Genomic DNA, 20,067 nt, shown 5'->3' on the forward strand with positions numbered 1-20,067 from the left:
TAATAGGCTAGGCATGGTGGCTCATGCCTGTAATCGCAGCACTTTGGGAGGCCGAGGTGGGTGGATCACAAGGTCAGGAGATCAAGACCATCCTGGCCAACATTGTGAAACTCCGTCTCTACTAAAAATACAAAACATTAGCTGGGCATGGTGGCACACACCTGTAGTCCCAGCTACTTGGGAGGCTGAGGCAAGGGAATCACTTGAACACAGGCAGCAGAGGTTGCACTGAGCTGAGATGGTGCCACTGCACTCCAGCTGGGTGACTGAGCAAGACCCCATCTCAAAAAATAAAAATAATAATAGCATAATTAGCCAGATGTGGTGGTGCACTGTTGTGATACCAACTACGCAGGAGGGCTGAAGAAGAGGATTGCTTGAGCCTAGGATGTCAAGGCTGCAGTGAGCCATGTTTGTGCCACTGCACTCCACCCTGGGTTACAGAGGGAGACCCTGTTTCAGAAATAAAATTAAAAATTGAAAAATAGGCAAAAACCTGAACAGACCTCATCAAACAAGATATATAAGTGACAAATAATCATATGAAAAGACATCTAACATCTTATGTCGTTAGGAAATTGCAAATTAAAACAACAATGAGATACCACTACACATCCATTAGAATGGCCAAAATTCAAAACATTGACAACACCAAATACTGATGAGAACATGTAGCAACAGGAACTTTTATTTATTGCTGTAGGAATGCAGAATGCTACAGCCACTTGAAAAGATGGTTTGACAGTTTCTTACAAAACTAAATATACTCTTACCAAATGAGCCAGCAATCACACTTCTTTGTATTTATTTGCTCAAAGGAGTTGAAAACCCATGTCCACACAAAAACCTGTACACAGACTGGGTGCAGTGACTCATGCCTCTAATTCCAGCACTTTAAGAGGCTGCAGTGGGAGAATCACTTGAGCCCAGGAGTTCAAGACCAGCCTGGCAACACAACAAGACTCCAACTCTACAAAAGAAAATTTGAAAATTAGAAGAAGAGGTGGAAAAAGATGACGGAATAGAAGGCTCCATCAATTGTTGCCCCCTGGCAAGGACACCAATTTAACAACTATCTATACACAAAAACACCTTCATGAGAATAAAAAATCAGGGTACCTGGTTTTAAGTTTATATTGCTGAAAAACACTCTGAAGAGGTAGAAAGGAGTCTTGAATCACTGAGGCCACCCCTCCCCTACTTCCCAGCAAACAGGGTGGTGTGGTGCAGAGAGGTTTTCTGAGTGCTGAGGGGAGGGAAAGCATAACAATCATGAGGCATTGAACTCAGTCATGTCCTATTAAAGCTGAAAGAAAAACCCAGATCAAACTCAGCTGACTCCAGCTCACAGAGGAAGCATTTAAACTAGCCCTAGCCAGAAGGGAATCACCAATCCCAGTGGTTTCAACTTGAGTTCCCACATACCTCACCATTGAGGGCTAAGGGGCTCTGGGTCTCTTAAAAAAAACTTGAAAGTCCAAGTCACAAGGACTATAAGTCTTAGGTGAGTCCCAGTACTGAACTGGACCCAGAGACAGTGAACTGCAGGCCTGGCAACACGACAAGACTCCATGTTGTGTTGTCTCCAGTATGTCACAACGTGACATACTGAGACACCAGCTGGTATAACTAAGGGAGTGCTGGCATCATCCCTCCTCTAATCCCAGGCTGCACAGCTTGCAGCTTCGAAAGAGACCCTTCATTCCGCTTGAGAAGAGGAGAAAGAAGAGTGGGGAGGACTTTGTCTTGTATCTTGGATTCCAGCTCGGCCACAGCAGGATAGGGCATTGCTCAGAGTCATTAGACCCCCATTTCAGGCCCTAGCTCTGGGATGACATTTCTAGACATTACTTGGGCCAGAAGCAAACCTGCTGCCTTTATGGGAAGGACCCAGTCCTGGCAGAGTGCATTATCTGGAAAATGAAGAAGAGCCCTTAATAACCAGCAGCAATACCCAGGTACTGTGTCAAGGGCCTTGGGTGAGCTGCTGAGATTTGCTTGCTTCAGATACCAGCTCAGCCACAGGGAGTTAGAGCAGTAAGTAGGCTCTTAGAGTCCTCCATTCCAGTATCTGACGCTTGGATGGCATTTGGGGACCTGCCCTGGGCCAGAGGGGAGCCCACTGCCCTGAAGGGTAAGTGACAGGCCAGGCAGCATTCACCACAAGCTGACTTAAGAGCCCTTGGGCCCTAAGGGAAGATCCATCAGTAGTAGTCTGGTAGTAATACTAGTAGTAGTAGCAATCAGTAGTAGACCCATGGCCTGTGGTGACAGTGGCTACAATGTGACGCTCCTCTGCCTTTGGAAAAAGGAGGGAAGACTGGGAAGGACCACATCTTGTGAACTCTAGTCAGGAACTAGAGTCAAAAACTTCTAAGAGGCCTGGGGGACCTCACTGCCCTGAAGGGAAGGACACAGGTCTGGCTGATTTTGCTGCCTACTGATGGCAGAGTCCAGGGCCTTGAGCGAACATAGGCAGTAGACAGGGAGTGGTTACAGTAGGCCTTCAGTGAGACCCAAGACTATGCTAGCTTCAGGTCTCACCCAGCACAGTTGTAGTGTTGGTGGCCACAGGGGTGCTTGTGTCCCTCCGCCCCCCAGCTTTAGGTGGCTCGGAACAGACAGGCTTCGTTCGTTTGGGAGAAAGTAAGGGAAAAGAACAACAGTCTCTGCCTGGTAATCCAGAGAATTCCCATGGATCTTTTCCAAGACCATCAAGACAGTACCTCTATAAGACTGCAAGAAACACAGCGTTACTGGGCTTAGGGTGTCCCCTAAAGCAGTTACAGCTTAGATAACAACACCCAAGACCTTTCAAATATCTGGAAAGCCTTCCCAAGAAGAAAGGCTACAAGTAAGTACAGACAGTAAAGACTACAATAAATGCCTAACTCTTCAATGCCCAGGAACCGAAGAATATCTACTAGCATCAACACCAACCAGGAAAACATGCCCTTACCAAATAAGCTAAATAAGGCACCAGTGACCAATCCTGGAGAAACAGAGATATGTGACCTTTCAGACAGAGAATTCAAAATAGCTGTGTTGAGAAATGTCAAAGAAATTCAAGAGAATTCAGGAAGGAATTGATAATTATATCAGGTATATTTAACAAAGAGATCAGAATCAAGCAGAAATTCTGAAGCTGAAAAATTCAATTAATATAATGAAGAATACATCAGAGTCTTCTAATATCAGAATTGATCAAGCAGAAGAATTGGTGAGCTTAAAGACAGGCTATTTGAAAATACACAGAGGAGACAAAAGAAAAAAGTATTTTAAAAAATGAAGCACACCTACAGGGTCCAGAAAATGATCTCAAAAAGACAGTATAAGGGTTATTTGCCTTAAAGAGGAGAAAGAAGAGAAGAAAGTAGAGAAAGAAATGGGGGTAGAAAGTTTATTCAGAGGAATAATGACATATAATTTCCCAAACCTAGAGAAAGATATCAATATGCAAGTACAAGAATGTTATAGAATATCAAGCAGATTTAATGCAAAGAAGATGACTTCAAGGCATTTAATAATCAAACTCCCAAAGATATGGGATAATGAAAGGATTTTAAAAGCAGCAAGAAAAAATAAACCAATAACATGCAGTGGAACTCCAATACATCTGGCAGCAGACTAGCAGACTTTTCAGTGGAAACTTTATAGGACAGGAGAGAGTAGCATGACATATTTAAAGTGATGAAGGAAAAAGCTTTTTCCCCAGAATAGTGTATCTGGCAAAAATATCCTTCAAACATGAAGGAGAAATAAAGATTTTCCCAGACAAACAAAAGATGAGGGATTTCATCAACCCCAGACCTGTCCTGCAAGAAATGCTAAAGGGAGTTCTTCAGTTCAAAAGAAAAGGGCATTAATGAGCAAAAAGAAATCATCTGAAGGTACAAAACTCACTGGTAATAACAAATACAGAGAAAAACAGGGTTACTATAACACTGTAACTGTGGTGTGTAAACTGCTCTTATCTTGAGTAGAAAGACTAAATGATAAACCAGTCAAAAATAATAACTACAACAACTTTTCAAGGCATAGAAATTACAATAAGATATAAATGGAAACAACAAAACATTAAAAAGTAGAGGGATGACATTAAGGCACAGAGTTTTTATTAGTTTCCTTTTAGCTTATTTGTTTATTCAAACAGTGGTAGGTTGTTATCAGATTAAAATAATGGGTTATAAGAATTTGCAAGCCTCATGGTCACTAATATGGTTTGGCTTTGTGTCCCTACCCAAATCTCATGTTGAATTGTAATCCTCAATGTTGGGGGAGGGATCTGGTAAGAGACTGGAACATAGGGGCAGATTGCCTCCTTGCTGTTCTGGTGATAGTGAGTGAAAAAGAAGAATGATAAGAAACATGTAATTTTAAAAGTATGTAGCACTTCCCCCTTCTTCCTCTCTTCCTCCTCCTATGGCCATGTGCAGACATGTTTTGCTTCCCCTTCTGCCATGATTGTAAGTTTCCTGAGATCTCCCGGACTTGTGGAACTGTGAGTCAATTAAACCTCTTTTCTTTATAAATTACCCAATCTTAGGTAGTTCTGATAGCAGTGCAAGAATGGACTAATACAGTAACTTCAAACCAAAAAACATGCAATGGACACACACACAAAAGAGCAAGAAACTAAATCATACCACCAGAGAAAATATGTTAAGTGAAATAAGCCAGGCACAGAAAGACAAACATCGCATGTTCTCACTTATTTGTGGGATCTAAAAATCTAAACAATTGAACTCATGGTCATAGATAATAGAAGAATGGTTACCAGAGGGCGGGAAGAGTAGTGGGGAGTTGAGGAAAGACGTGGGGATGGTTAATGGGTGCCAAAAAATAGGAAGAATGAAAAAGATGATTTGATAGCACAATTGAGTGGCTTTAGTTAATGATAACTTCATTGTGCATTTTAAAATAACTAGACCAGGCGTGGTGCCTCATGCCAGGAGGCTATGGTGGAAGGATTATTTGAGGTCAAGAGTTTAAGACCAGCCTGGCTAACATGGTGAAACCCTATCTCTACTAAAAATGCAAAAATTAGCCCGGCATGGTGGTGTGTGCCTGTAATCCCAGCTACTCAGGAGACTGAGGCAGAAGAATTGTTTGAACCTGGGAAGCAGAGGTTGCAGTGAGCTGAGATCATGTCACTGCACTCTACACTGAGTGATAGAGAGAAACTCCATCTCTAAATAAATAAATAAATGCAATCAGATTGTTTACAACACAAAGGATAAATACTTGAGAGGATGGATACCCTGTTCTCCATAATGTGATTATTACACATTGCATGCCTGTACCAAAACATTTCATGTACCACATAAATATATATATATACCTATGTACCCACAAAATTAAATATGTAAAAAATTTTTAAATTACATATTAGCTGGGCATGGTGACACATGCCTGTAATCCCAGCTACTCAGGGAGGATGAGGCAGGAGAATCACTGGAACCCAGGAGTTCAAGGCTGCAGTGAGGGCTATAATTGTGCCATGGCATTCAGCCTGGGTAACAAAGTGAGACCCTGTCTCTCTTTTAAAAAAAATCCAGGAGTTTAAGACCAACCAGGGCAACATAGCAAGACCCTATCTCTACAAAAATAAAAAATTAGCTGGATGTGGTGGCATACATCTGTAGTCCTAGCTACTTGGAAGACTGAGGTGGGAGGATCGCTTGAACTCAGGATTTTGAGGCTGCAGTAAGCTATAATAGCACCACTACACTCCAGCCTGGGCGACAGAGTAATATCCTGTCCCCCCAAAAAAGCCTGTAAAGAGATGTTTCTAGTAGCTTTATTTATAATGGCCAAAACTTGAAAGCAACCAAAATGTCCTTCAATCAGTGAGTGGCTAAATAAACTAGAGTAATCCAGACAATGGAATATTATTCACACTAAGAACTGAGCTATCAAAATGTGAGAAAATGTGGAAGAACCATAAATGCATATTACTAAGTGAAGGAAGCCAATTTGAAAAGGCTACATACCATATTATTCCAACTATATGACATTCTGTAAAAGGCAAAACTATGGATACAGCAAAAAGATCAGTCAGTGGTAGCCAGGGTAAAGGCAGAGGGAAAAATGAATAGGCAAAGCACAGAGGATTTTTAGGGCAGTGATACTATTCTGTATGAAACTGTAATGGTGGATACATGTCATTATACATTTGTCCAAACTCATAGAATGTGCAACAACACGAGTGAACCCTAATGTAATCAATGGACTTTGGGTGATGATGATGTAGCAGTGTAGATTCATCAGTTGTAACAAATTTACCACTGTGATGTGGGATGTTGATAGTGGAAGGTGCTAGAGTATAAGGTAAAAATAGTTGAAACAGCAATGACAATATATAGGCAAAATAGTAAATGGGTAGTGTAAAATGTGCTAAGATCCTTTTATTGGTAAAGAGAAGGACAGATACATTAAGTAACTTGTTGGATTTATTAGAAAAATTATATTTAAGTATCATAAAATTGTAAAGAAGTCCTTGAAAGGATAAAAATACAATATACAGCTTCTAAACCAACAGAAGAAATTAAAGGAATGTGGAAAGCTTTGTTAATCCAATAGAAAGTTTGGGAGGGAGAAATTAAGAAAAATCGTGAACAGAACCTAAAGTAGGTGGGGAAAAAAGCGAATTGCAGAATGATATGCATATATTACCACAATTTATATGAAGTTTTAAAAACCCAGAAAACACTTAAAGCCCACCAAAGCATCTGAATAGACATTTCTCAAAAGGAGAAATACAAATGGCCAACAAATATATGAAAAAATGTTCAACATCACTAATCATCAGGGAAATGCTAATTAAAACAACAATGTGATGTTATCTTACTTCATTTTTGATGACTATTATCAAAAAGACCAAAATAAAATGCTAGTGTGGATGTGGAGAAAAGGGAACTCTTATATCTTGTTGGTAGGAATGTAAATTTGTATGGCCATTATGAAAAGCAGTATGAGATCCTGCAGTATGAGATCCTGCAGTATAAATAAAAATAGAACTACTGTATTATCTAGCAATTCCATTAATGAATATTTATCCAAAGGAAAGGAAACCAGTATATCCCTCTGTTTATTGTAGTTCTATTTACAATAGCCAAGATATGGAATCAACCTAAATGTCCATCAGTGGATGAATGAATAAAGAAAATGTAGAATGGAATGGAATATTATTCAGGGCTATTACAAAATGAAATCCTTTCATTCACAGCCGCCTGGATGAGTCTGGATGACATTGTGTCAAGTGAAATAAAGCACAGAAAGGTAAATGCCACATATTCTCACTCAATGTGGGAACAAAAAAGTTGAGCTCAGAGAAGCAGAAAGAAGAATTATGATTATTAGAGGCTGGAAAGCACAGGGAGGAGAAGAGGATAAGGAGTTGGTTAACAGAACTAGGAGAGAGAATTTTGAGTGTTTGCAGCACCAAGAAATGATAAATATTTCAGATAATGGATATACTAATTAATCTAATTTTATCATTATACATTGTATGTACAAAATATTACTCTTATCCATAAATATGTAAACTTATTACATGTCAACTAAACAAAAGAAAAATAGCTAGAAGAGAAGAATTGTAATGTTCCCAACACAAACAAATGATAAATGTTTGAGGTGATGGATATTCCTATTACCCTGATTTGGTCACTACACATTGTATACAGGTATCAAGATAGCTCATGTACCCCCCAAAATAAGTACAGCTATTATATGCATTTTTAAAATAAATAAAATACATTAGGCAACAATAAATAAATAAATAAATAACAAAAAACACAAAGCTCATAATATTACTTATTGTTTATGGATACCTAAATAATAAACACAAAATTTGTGACAACAGTTATCTCTGGAAAGAAAGGAGAATGAGAGCGAGGAATGATATACAGAGGACACCAACTCTGTGAATGCTCATTTCTATTTTTAGAATCTAGTTTTTAAAATAATAAAACATGTTAAGATTTCATAAAGATGGCTGAAATAAGACAAGAATAAAAAAATATAACAAATATCCGGGCATTTGTTCCATTTTTTTTATTCTGGTCTCTCCATTTGAAATAATTACTTCTTGGAAAAAATAAGTTGAAAAAGAGAGGAGAGCAAAGAATATCTATTTTTTTGAATAATTAAAATAACATATATGTTGAGATAAGCATGCAAAAAATGGCTAGAAAATACACTCTTAACAGTGATTGTCTTTGAAGGATAAGATTGCAACCTACTTCCACTGCCTGTTCTATATTGCTATTTTTTATTTTGTTTTGTTTTATAATGAGCATGCATTAGTATGGTAAGCAATAAAAGAGCAGTTTTTTTTTTCAAGTAGAGACAATGAACAAGAAAACAAGGGAGTCTGAACACAACTTTAGTCTTCATTAGGAAAACTCAAAGCAGCAACAGTTTTTAAAAACAAGAAAAAGAACATACTAGAAATGCCATTTTAAAACAAATCTCTGAATTTAGTGTTATGCTCCGTCAAAATGCTGGGAGGAGTTATTAACTAACTGATGCAAAATGTAGATATCTTATTGTGTTCTTGCTAAGCATTTCCATGGGTAAAAATGAAAGAATGAGATGATGTGATAATTTTGATTAAAGGGATGCCTGTGCTATCTTACAGCAGCTGGTTTCGAAGATTAGACCATTCTTAGGCTGTAATTGGATAATGCTGGCTTTGTTGATTTGGAGTAGAAGGCTAATCCAGGGAGTTTACAGTGACAACCAAACTGTTAGATCGCTGGCATGGTAACAAGAAAAGAGGAAAACAAAATGCAATGATAGACTGGAATAGTCCTCTTTCCTGCCAGTGGCAGTATAATGTATTATACCTTGGGTTGAAAGTATATTTACATTTAATAGAAATACTACATATTCACAAGTATGAAGATCACGGCATAGATCAGGAATGAATACACCGTAACATGCATGTTGTAAAGTGGAGGGCTAATTTCCAAACAGAAGTCGTAGTTCCAAGATGTAACCTTTGTGCTAAGTAGACACATTTTGAATGGAATTATATTGTACATAATGGAGATATAGGATAATTACATCTTTCAATATCATGTTGCAATATCATTGTGAACATATTTTATAAAACATATCCATTAGTGAGTTCATTATCTTTAATGGAAAAGGAGAATTGCCTCAATCATAACTCATAATCCTATTGCTGAGATGGAAATGATTCATATACAAGCTGTTAGTAGAGAAGAACAAAAAGGAAAATGAAAAAGAATTGCATCAAACAATGTAATGCCAAATATATAGGGCATTATACATATACATATTATAAATGTACTACTTCAACATCAGCGGTACATTTCTCATTAAATTTTTTAGAAAGCCTAATGGGTAATTTTTTTTTGAGATGGAGTCTCGCTCTGTAACCCAGGCTAGAGTGCAGTGGCACAACCTCGGCTCACTGCAACCTCCACCTCCTGGGTCCTGGCTTAAGCAATTCTCCTGCCTCGGCCTCCCAAGTAGCTGGGATTACAGGCATGCACCACCATGCCCAGCTAATTTTTGTATTTTTAGTAGAGATAGGGTTTCACCATGTTGGCCATGCTGGTCTTGAACTCCTGACCTCATGATCCACCTGCCTTAGCCTCCCAGAGTGCTGGGATTACAGGCGTGAGCCACCCACCTTGCCCGGCCCTAATGGGTAAATTTTGAAAGATCATTTTAGATCAGCATTTTCCAAAAATTAATATAAAAATTACCCAGAATGGGCCTCTCCAAAAGGACAGAAGAGGGTCCACTATGGCCCTCTAAACAACATATTGATTCATCTGGAGGAAAAGTAGTCTCCGTCAACATGCTCCATCTTTTGCAGGAACTGCCATCAAGTTAAAAGCTGCTGTGAAACATGGCAGTATTTGTTAAAATGTTAAATGTTCATAACCTTTGATATAGCTTTTTGGCTTGTAGGAAATTATTCTACAGGATGCCATACAGCATAAAGATGTATACACAAGGATATTCATTGCAGCATTGTTTGTACTTTTCTGCAATAGCTAAAAGTTGGTAGCAATCCAAATATTCATCAATAAAGAAATATTTAAATAAATCATGCTATATGCACAGAATGAAATGTTTTATACACACACACACACACACACACACACACATACACACACAGAGATTCATAAGTACCAACATGGAAAGATGTGCTTATACATTAAGTGAAAAAAGTATGCTGTGCAATGCTATGTTGAATATGATCCCATTTTCATTGTTGGCATCTGCACATAAGAAAGAAAAATTAGGCCAGGCTTGATGGCTCACGCCTGTAATCCCAGCAATTTGAGAGGCAGAGGCGAGTGGATCACCTGTGGTCGGGAGTTCCAGACCAGCCTGGTCAACAGGAAGAAACCCCATCTCTACCAAAAATACAAAAAAATTAGCTGGGCCTGCTGACTCATGACTGTAATCCCAGCTACTTGGAGGGCTGAGGAGGAGAATTGCTTGAACCTGGGAGACAGAGGTTGCGGTGAGCCAAGATCATGCCATTGCACTCCAGCCTGAGCAACAGCGAATCTCCATCTCAGAAAAAAAAAAGAAAGAAAGAAAGAAAAATTAGAGGAATGAGCTGTAAATTGTTAAAAATGGGGGCTATGAAATACTTTCACTCTTCAACGTACATGTTTATGAATCTTATATACTGTACACACTAATTTTGAAATCCGAAAAAAACTAAAATTTAGACCTGCTAGACTGACAAGACTGAGATTCTTTATACACATATACAAACACATACACAAACTAGTTTGAGCATTTTGACTGACAGTCCAAATTGATCAAAAATATATGTAGAAACAGACTAGGCTATACAGGCTTGATGTTTTTCTTTATGGTGGTGTTATGGGCTGAATTGTCTCCTTCCAAAATTGGCATGTTGAAGCCCTAACCTCCGGTAGTTCAGAATATGACAATATCTGGAAATAGGACCTCTAAAGAGGCAATTAAGTTAAAATGGGGTCATTAGGATGACCCCGATCCAATATGACTGGTGTCTTTATTGAAAGAGGAAGAGATTAGGACAAAGACACACAGACAGAGGGAAGACCGTGTGAGGACACAAGGAAGCTAAGGAGACAGGCCTCAGATGAAACCAAACCTGCCTGAGAATTGTGAGAAAACAAATTTCTGTTGTTCAAGCCACTCAGTTTGTGGTATTTTGTAATGGCAGCCCTAGCAAACTAATCCGAATAGTAGACTGATAAGGCACATTATAAAAACTACTATAAATCTACATTTTAAACTGACTTTATAGCAACATGGATGAACTTTGAAAACATTATGCTAGGTGAAAGAAATCAGTCACAAATGACTATGTATTATGTGATTCCACTTATAAAAAATATCCAAAATAGGCAAATCTACAGGGACAGAAAGCTATTAGTGATTGTCCAGGCCTCAGGGCTTTGTAGAAGGATTAGGAATGACCACTAATAGATACAGTATTTCTTTGGGAGTGTAGAACATGTCCTAAAATTGATTGTGATAATGGTTGCACTCTGTCTGAACACACTAAAACCATCGAGTTGTACTATTTAAATAGATGAATTGAATGATTTGTGAATTATATCTCAATATACAGTTTTTAAAACTTGGTCCTAGGTGTTCTTGATCCTAGGAGTTCTAGACCACCCTGGGCAACACAGTGAGACTCCATCTCTACAAAAAAATTTTTTTTAATTAGCCAGGCATGGCGACACATGCCTGTAGTCCCAGCTACTGAGGAGCCTGAGATGGGAGGATCACCTGAGCTAGGGATATCCAGGCTGCAGTGAGACATGATTGTGTCACTGCACTCCAGTCTGGGCGAAAGAGTGCAATCTTTGTCTCAATCAATATTGTCTCAATCAATCAAACAATAAAACTTGGTTTCAAGGAATAAAGAGAGCAATTGCAAAATTCAAAATAGAGAAGTAACCATAGACAGATGAAATCAAAAGAATTACACAAGAATTTGCTCAACTCTATACAAATACATTTGCAAACTTGGGTGAAATGAACTATTGCTATGAAAATTTGAATTATCAGAATTAATTCATTGGAAAAACATAACAAAACCACAAAAAAGAAAAATTAACTAGTAATTGAAATAAACAACAAATCATTCTAAATTATTGTGGGAAATGGTGTCAAAGAGTACCCCACAAAATACATGAAGCTCAGAAGTTTCAGATATGTTCTACCAAATACTCAAGTATTGAATAACTTCAATGTTACTTCACCTGTTCCATAGCACAGGGAAGAATCCAAATTATTTTCTTCAATGTTCAAAGAAAGCAATAGCTCAGGCTCACATGAATATCAATACAAAAATCCTACACAAAATGTAAACAGAATTAGCCCATGGGAAGAATAACACACCAATTACCAAGTAGTTTTATTTCTGGAAGTCAAGTTTATGTTAATGTTAGGGAATTTGTTAACATAACTTACTATATTAATAGAGCAAGGAAGAAAAAATAATATGATCATTTTCATAGGTGCTGAAACGTATTTGAAACAATTCAACATCCATTTCTGATTTAAAATACTCTTTATAAATTAAGAATAGACACATACTTGCTTACCATTATGTTATTTAAAAAAGTTTGATACTGATGCATAAACAAACAGACATGCATAGCAACAGAACAGAATACAGTCCAGAAATAGGGCCAAATATATATGAGACTTTAGTAAGAAAAGCCACATTTCAAGTCAGTGAGGGAAAAGGATGTATTCAACAAACAACATAGTGACAACTGGCTAGACATAGGTTGGATATCTACAACATTCCTTGTACCAAAACAAATTCCAGATGGGATTAAGGGATTCTTAAGAAACTAGAATGTATTTTAAAATTAGTTGGATATATTTATGACCTTAAGAGAGGGAATGTCCATTGCAGCACGACACAAAATGCAAAAAGCCGTAAAGACAATTTTGATAAATTTGACTAGATTAAAAATTAAAATTTTCTGCAGGGAAAAAAAACTTTTCACCTCAAAATAGTTCTAGATGGATGAAAGATTTAAACATATTTTTAAATCATAAAAATAACATGGACTTTTAAAAAAATAACTCCAACATGGAGGTCTTTCCAAAGAAAGATATGAAATCCAAAAGCCGTAAAGAAAAGACTGACACATTTGAATGCATAAAATCATTAAGTGGTTTGCATGGAAAAAACGCTATAACCAACGTGTAAAAAAAAGCTGGGCAAATATTGGCAATTCATACCACAGATGCAGCACTAAATTTTTTTAAAAATAAAGAGCTCCTACAACCTAAAAAGAAAAACACCAATAGAAAAATAGACAAAAGAAATGGACTGACAGTTCACAGGAAGACAAATAAATTGGTTTTATTTATTTATTTATTTTTATTATTTATTATTACAATGATTATTTTTTGTAAAGATGGAGTTTCACCATGTTACCCAGGTTGGTCTCCAACACCTGAGCTCACGCAATTCACCCATCTCTGCCTCCCCAAATTCTGGGATTACAGGTATTTTTTATTTTTATTAGAGATAGAGTCTCCCTCTTTTACCCAGGCTGGAGTACAGTGGCATGATTATAGCTCACTGCAGCCTCCACCTCCCAGGTTTAAGTGATCCCCCCATCTCAGCCTCCTGAGTAGCTAGGACTACAGGCTCAAGCCACACGCCTGGCTAATTTTTATATTTTTGGTAGAGACAGGGTTTTGCTATGTTGGCAAGGCTGATCTCAAACTCCTGGCTTCAAACGATCTTCCCACTTCATCCTCCCAAAGCGCTAGGATCACAGGTATAAGCCACCACCTCCAGCCAGAAATTGCAGTTTTTTGTTTGTTTGAGACACAGTCTCACTCTGTCACCCAGGCTGGAGTGCAGTGGTGCAATCTCAGCTCACTGCAAACTCTGCCTCCCGGGTGATTCTCCTGCCTCAGCCTCTCGAATAGCTGGGATTACAGGCATGGGCCACCAAGCCTGGCTAATTTTTGTATTTTTAGTAGAGACAGGGTTTCACCATGTTAGCCAGGCTAGTCTCCAACTCCTGACCTCAAGTGATTCTCCCATCTCGGCCTCCCAAAGTGCTGGAATTACAGGTGTGAGCCACCATGCCTGGCCAGAAATTGCTTTTAAAATATGAAAAGTACTGAAGTTTACTCATAATGAAAGAAACACATGTTTACAATAAGATGCTATTTTTACCTATAAAATTGCCAAAAATCCAAAAACTTGATTACTATTTTTCATGTGGGTATGGGAAAACAGGCACTCTCCCACATTTTTTCTTCTTTTATTTATTTATTGTTTGTTTCTTTGTTTTGAGACAGGGTCTCCCTCTGTCGCCCAGGCTAGAGTGCTCACTGCTCCCTGCAACCCCCACCTTGCAGGCTCAAGCAATCCTCCCACCTCAGTCTCCCCAGTAGCTGGAACGACAGGCATGAGCCACCACGCCCAGCTAATTTTTGTATTTTTTGTAGAGATAGGGGTCTCCCTATGTTGGCCAAGCTGGTCTCAAACTCCTGGGCTCAAGCAATCCACCCACCTCAGCCTCCCAAAGTGCTGGGATTACAGGTATGAGCCACATACAGTGCCTGGCCCCACATTTCTAATGTGAGTTTAAATTGGTGCAAGCAGCATGGAGATCGATCTAGCAATAGCTATCAAAATTTAAAATAATTGACTCAACAATATTTCAGGGGTTTTATCCTACTCCAACATTTGCAAATGACATGCACACAGATATTTATTGCAGCATTGTTTGCAACAGCAAGGGCTGGAAACAATTGAATGCCCATCAAACAGGAGACAATTTAAATAAATAAAAGACCTGTATGTTTGTATAGGCAATCTCTAGAAGATATCTGAAAAATGGTAACGGTGGCTATTTCTGAAGAAGGAAACTGAGAAACTGGGGATCTACAATTAAAACCGTGTCATTATATATGTTTTCAGTACTGCTCGAACTTTTTACTATGCCTATTTTTAAACTTATTTTTTAATAAACATACAGAAATTAGTTTGTATGAAGGACTATCAACTTTCCAAATATTAACTCAGATATTTTTCATAACAACGCTATGAAGCACACAATTTTTTTTTTGTTTTTTTTTTTGTTTGTTTGAGATGGAGTTTCACTCTTGTTGCCCAGGGCTGGAGTACAATGGTGTGATCTCAGCTCACTACAACCTCTGCCTCCCAGGTTCAAGCAATTCTCTTGCCTCAGCCTCCCTAGCAGCTGGTATTACAGGCGCCCACCACCACACCCAGCTAATCTTTTGTATTTTTAGTAGAGATGGGGTTTCACTATGTTGGCCAGACTGGTCTCGAATTCCTGAGCTTAGGCGATCCACCTGCCTCAGCCTCCCAGAGTGCTCGGATTACAGGCATGAGCCACTGTGCCCGGCCACATGCACTTTTGTTATCTCCATTACGCAGATGAGGAAGCCCAGGCATGCCAGGCCACATTATGATTTCCATGGGCCCTGGTCACTTTGGCCCTTATGGGATCCTTCCTGCATATATATATATACATATATAGCCACTGGGTGAGGTGGCACATGTCTGTAGTCCCAGCTACTCAGAGGGCTGTGGCAAGAGAAACACTTGAGCCCAGGAGTTTAAGACTGTAGTATGCGTTTCCCAAAGCGAGGCCAGAATCGGAAAAGTGGTTATTTGCTGAACTTCTCAGAAGGTGATGGCCGCAGACACCAGGTACCCTTGAGCGGCTGAGAAAACCCAGCAGCAGGGCTTTGGTACTTGGAAGAAGGGCTGTCCCCCTCCAAGCGGTGGCGACTCTCAATGTGGAGCCACCACAGTGATTTCACATTTTATGAGATTATCCTGGTGGAGATGGAGTCCCATGATGCAGCCTGGCCTTTCCTAGAGCCTGTGAACCCACGTTTGGACCAATCTTACTTTGAATAAGGTTAAAAAGATAAAAGAAATGTCTAAAGAAAAAAACCCTGGTTTTGCCATGTGATGTTCCACAAGTGTGGCTGTAAAGTGCTTGTCAATTGAATAAAGAACCACATTTGATAGAGAAGGAAAAAAAAGACTGTAGTATGCTACGATCACACCTGTGAATAGCCACTGCACTCTAGACTGGGCAACATAGCAAGACCCCATCTCTTAAAAGAAATTTAAAATTGTATTTTACAATTGCTTCAGTATATAAAAACAAATATGATCTGAGCTGAATTCATTATATTTCATTATTTTATATGCATTTTTTCCTTCTCATTTTAAAATAAAACACTTACATGAGATCCTAAAATTAAATATTTTTGTGGGCCCCTAAAACAGGCCCTAGGGCCTGTGCCTAATGTTTAAGTCACCCCCGCAGGCACAGAATAACTTGCCCAGGTCACGCAGTCAAGTGGTAGAGCTGAGTTTTGAATCCAGATAATGTGGCTTCAGAATCTATGATTTTAACCTCCATGCTAGGCAAATAAAGCAAATCACATGGGGGAAGTCATATACATGTTATGTGGTATTTTGGAACGAAAGTTTATACACATATATGCCTCGGCTCTGTCTCCGGAAGAATTCACAAATATATATATATATTCCTGATATATATATATATATCAGGAGAAAGAAACTAGGAATTGGGGACATGGAAGAATTACTTTTCATTGTTCATTGTATGTTCCTTCACACTGTTAGTTCTTTTTTTACCATGAACATATATTTAGAAATGAGGAAAGTGAGTCTCAAGATGGATTAAGTAACTTCACCAAGGTTACACAGGAGTAAAGAAACCTCAAAGTTTACTCTGGCATGAAGAAAATATTTAAGTTTGTTTTCTTGATGGAACATTTGGGCAAGGAGCATATAACTTTGGTTTCTTAAAATTAAACTTTTATTTAAAAATAATTCAAGATAATAAGGGTTATAATTTTTCCCTGTCTTACACTTTTTAGTTTCTCTGGAGGTACTGCTCTCTACCACTTTCTCCACATCCACAAATCGAAATACCTCCAGGACTCAACAGCTTCACATTAGAGTCAATTTTCTGGCTACATTATTTATTAGAGAGTTGGAAGTTTATAAATATGAACAACTATTCAGCCAATCAACAATACCTCCTCCATCTTAAATATAGACCTTTCCTGTATCTCTGTTAAATTTCATCATTTTAGTCCATAGGAGCAGTCAGCCAGCCTCTTTTTGTATCGTGATTCTGGATCCAGGGCATTCATCTTTATGGCACCCTTGAATCTGGCAAGCATGCTTTCCAGGTTTCATCCAAATAATTGATTAAAATATTTAACACATGACAGGACTTAAGCAGAGCCCTGATGATGGGACTAGAGTTCTCTCCAGGATCACATCAATCCGTTGCTTTGGCTAATAAGCTGCCAATTCAATTGACCGTACCATCTATCATTCCACTCACATCCCCTCTTCCCCCTTTTTCCTAGGATATCTGGAGATCCAAGTGTTTTACTGCAAAGTGTCCATAACATTCCATTTCTCACTGTGCTGCCCAGAGCAGGTATTTAAAACTAACAAAGGATTGGTTTCTTTACTACATCCTGCAGGCTTCTGAATTTAACAACCTGGTCAATACACCAGAACTCAAACACAAACCTTTTAGAAAATCTATAATTCCCCATGGCCCCCAAATCTTTCATAACACATTTGTACAGAACATTTTAAAATGCAAAGATATGCAATCATTTCCCCCCTAGGATCAACCCACTGCCACCCAAAATAACCCAGACAACTGAACACAGCAGCTGGCAAAAGGATGGAGGTCTCTAACCATGGGGGCAGAGAGCTGAATGCATGCCACAGGGAATTACTGAAAAAGCATTCTCTGTAACAACCCCTTGTTCTATTTCTAGCTGCAAGATGCAAGCTACAGTCAAAGTGTTGGGAAGAACATATTTTCTGATTTCCCCTGTAATCACACACACTGTCATTGAATATTTACTGTGGTAACCCTAACTTAACACAATTGCTATGTTTCTAAAAAGCTTACTATAAAGTAGAATTTGCTGAACAAGGAACTCATTTTTTTCATTGACTTGTCCTACAACCCCACATTGTCCTGGAAAGAATTTTGTTCCTTGGTTATTTAAAAAATACACTTACGGATATAGCAGAATTTTTAATGTTCGAGGAAAGAATCATGATTAGCGCTAAAATAATAAATAACATGTTTTACTCAAAATGTCACAGAAAAGAATGACTAAAAGTAAAAAAAAAATTCTAGAATGTCAGCTATTATGGCAATAGGATTAGTTTCACTAGGAAAACTCAGTTTTGCATCATTTCTAGTATTTCTTCCTGTTTTAGATTTATCATTCTTTTTTTCAAATCTCTTTAACAATCTGGGTATGGTGGCTCATGTCTGTAGTCCCAGTAACTTGGGAGGCTGAGGGAGGAGGATCGCTTGAGGCCAGGAGTTTAAAACCAACCTGGGCACCATAGAGAGACCCTGTGTCTCTGTCATGCCACTCCGCTCCATCCTGGTGGACAGAGTGAGACCCCCATCTCAAAAAAAAGAAAAAAAAATGCTGAACAGCTATCTTTAACAGATGAAGTCTGTATGGTTTGTTAAAGGATTTGTTTTAATAAGAGAAGATAATACATAAAGTAGGTCTGTTTAGATATGCAGTTGATTGCTAGTTGATTAATGTCCACAAAACGATTAGCAAAATTAAATTGTGACTCTGCTATTCCTAACATAATGGGGATGCTGCTTTCATTAAGGTATGCTGTTGCATCAGAATAGTGTTTGTTGAGATGACAAAGTGCTGATTATAGTTAGATATTAATTGCTTGAGGCCATTTGTCATTCCAAGATAGGGTTAGTTATAATAATAGCTAACTTTTACTGAGCAGTCACTAAATACTAGACACTGTGTGAAGTGTTTTACATATATTAGTCACATTTAAAGCTGATGACACCCTATGAAGCAGAAAACATTATCATCTATATTTTATAGAAGAAATAGGCACAGAGAAGCTAAGCAATTTGAACAAGATCACATAGCTAATAAGTGGTAGCACATGATATGAAATCACACTCATTTCAGAGCCTGAACTCAACCACTATGCTGAGAAAGAAATTTGGCATTTCTGCTGATGATGAATGTGGAAGTAGATAACAATAGCAGCAACTTCATTTAAAAAAAAAAAAAGGATTTGCTGTTTGTATATTACTAAATGCATAAATTTCTTGATTTCAAAGTTTCTCTAAATCAATCACCGTAAAATGAGAGATACCTAACTACTTAGGCTGGACTCAGTCAAGATTCTCTGTATCTGTAAATGGCTTTTAATTAGATTGTAATTGAACCCTCCCCCCAATATAGTAGCTTTGATATCTTTATGGTAAGTGACCAAAGAATGCATTGCTATAGAGAAGGGCTAGGAAGAGAAATGAGAAAGATTGTTTTCCTGAGGTTTGACTGAGGGATATGGTAGGGAAGGCCCAGAGGTACAATTACTAGGAGCACATGAGATCAGTGCTCTAAAGACTCAACTCTCTTTCGCATATAAATTATTTAAAATTTTCATACAGCTTGTAATAATAATCCTCATTCTATACTATATTCAACAGAACACAATTCCAACCAAATATGTTAATATATCTAACACTGATATTTAAGATTCTTGTTTCATAGTTGAGAAGTCATATGAGAAATAAAGATTTTAAAATAGTAATCCTGATTTTTTTTGAGTGATGTACTAATAAAAATATGCTAAAAAATTGAGCTGGATCCTGACATCCTCTGAATTACACACAGATCCTGTCCTTTCTTTTTTTCACATTCTCCCCAGTTTTCAAAATGATCTCTCCTCTCTATATGGTCTCTCAAAGTCCATCTTGAATAACAATAAACTGATTATCACAAAACCAATCTTGCATCCTTTCCCTTAAACTATATGCAAATTACGTATTTTTCATTCTCACTCCAAAAGAAATAAATCTAGCTTCTACATCCCAAATCAGTTACTGCTTTTATGCTGTTTCTTCTGATTTAAGGGCGGCAACAATTATTATTTCTAGTATTAGTCATGGTCTTCCAGAGACTAGCAAGGCT

The sequence above is a fragment of the Callithrix jacchus genome, chromosome X (genome assembly GCF_049354715.1).
Source record: "Callithrix jacchus isolate 240 chromosome X, calJac240_pri, whole genome shotgun sequence".
In the NCBI taxonomy this organism is placed as follows: Eukaryota; Metazoa; Chordata; class Mammalia; order Primates; family Cebidae; genus Callithrix; species Callithrix jacchus.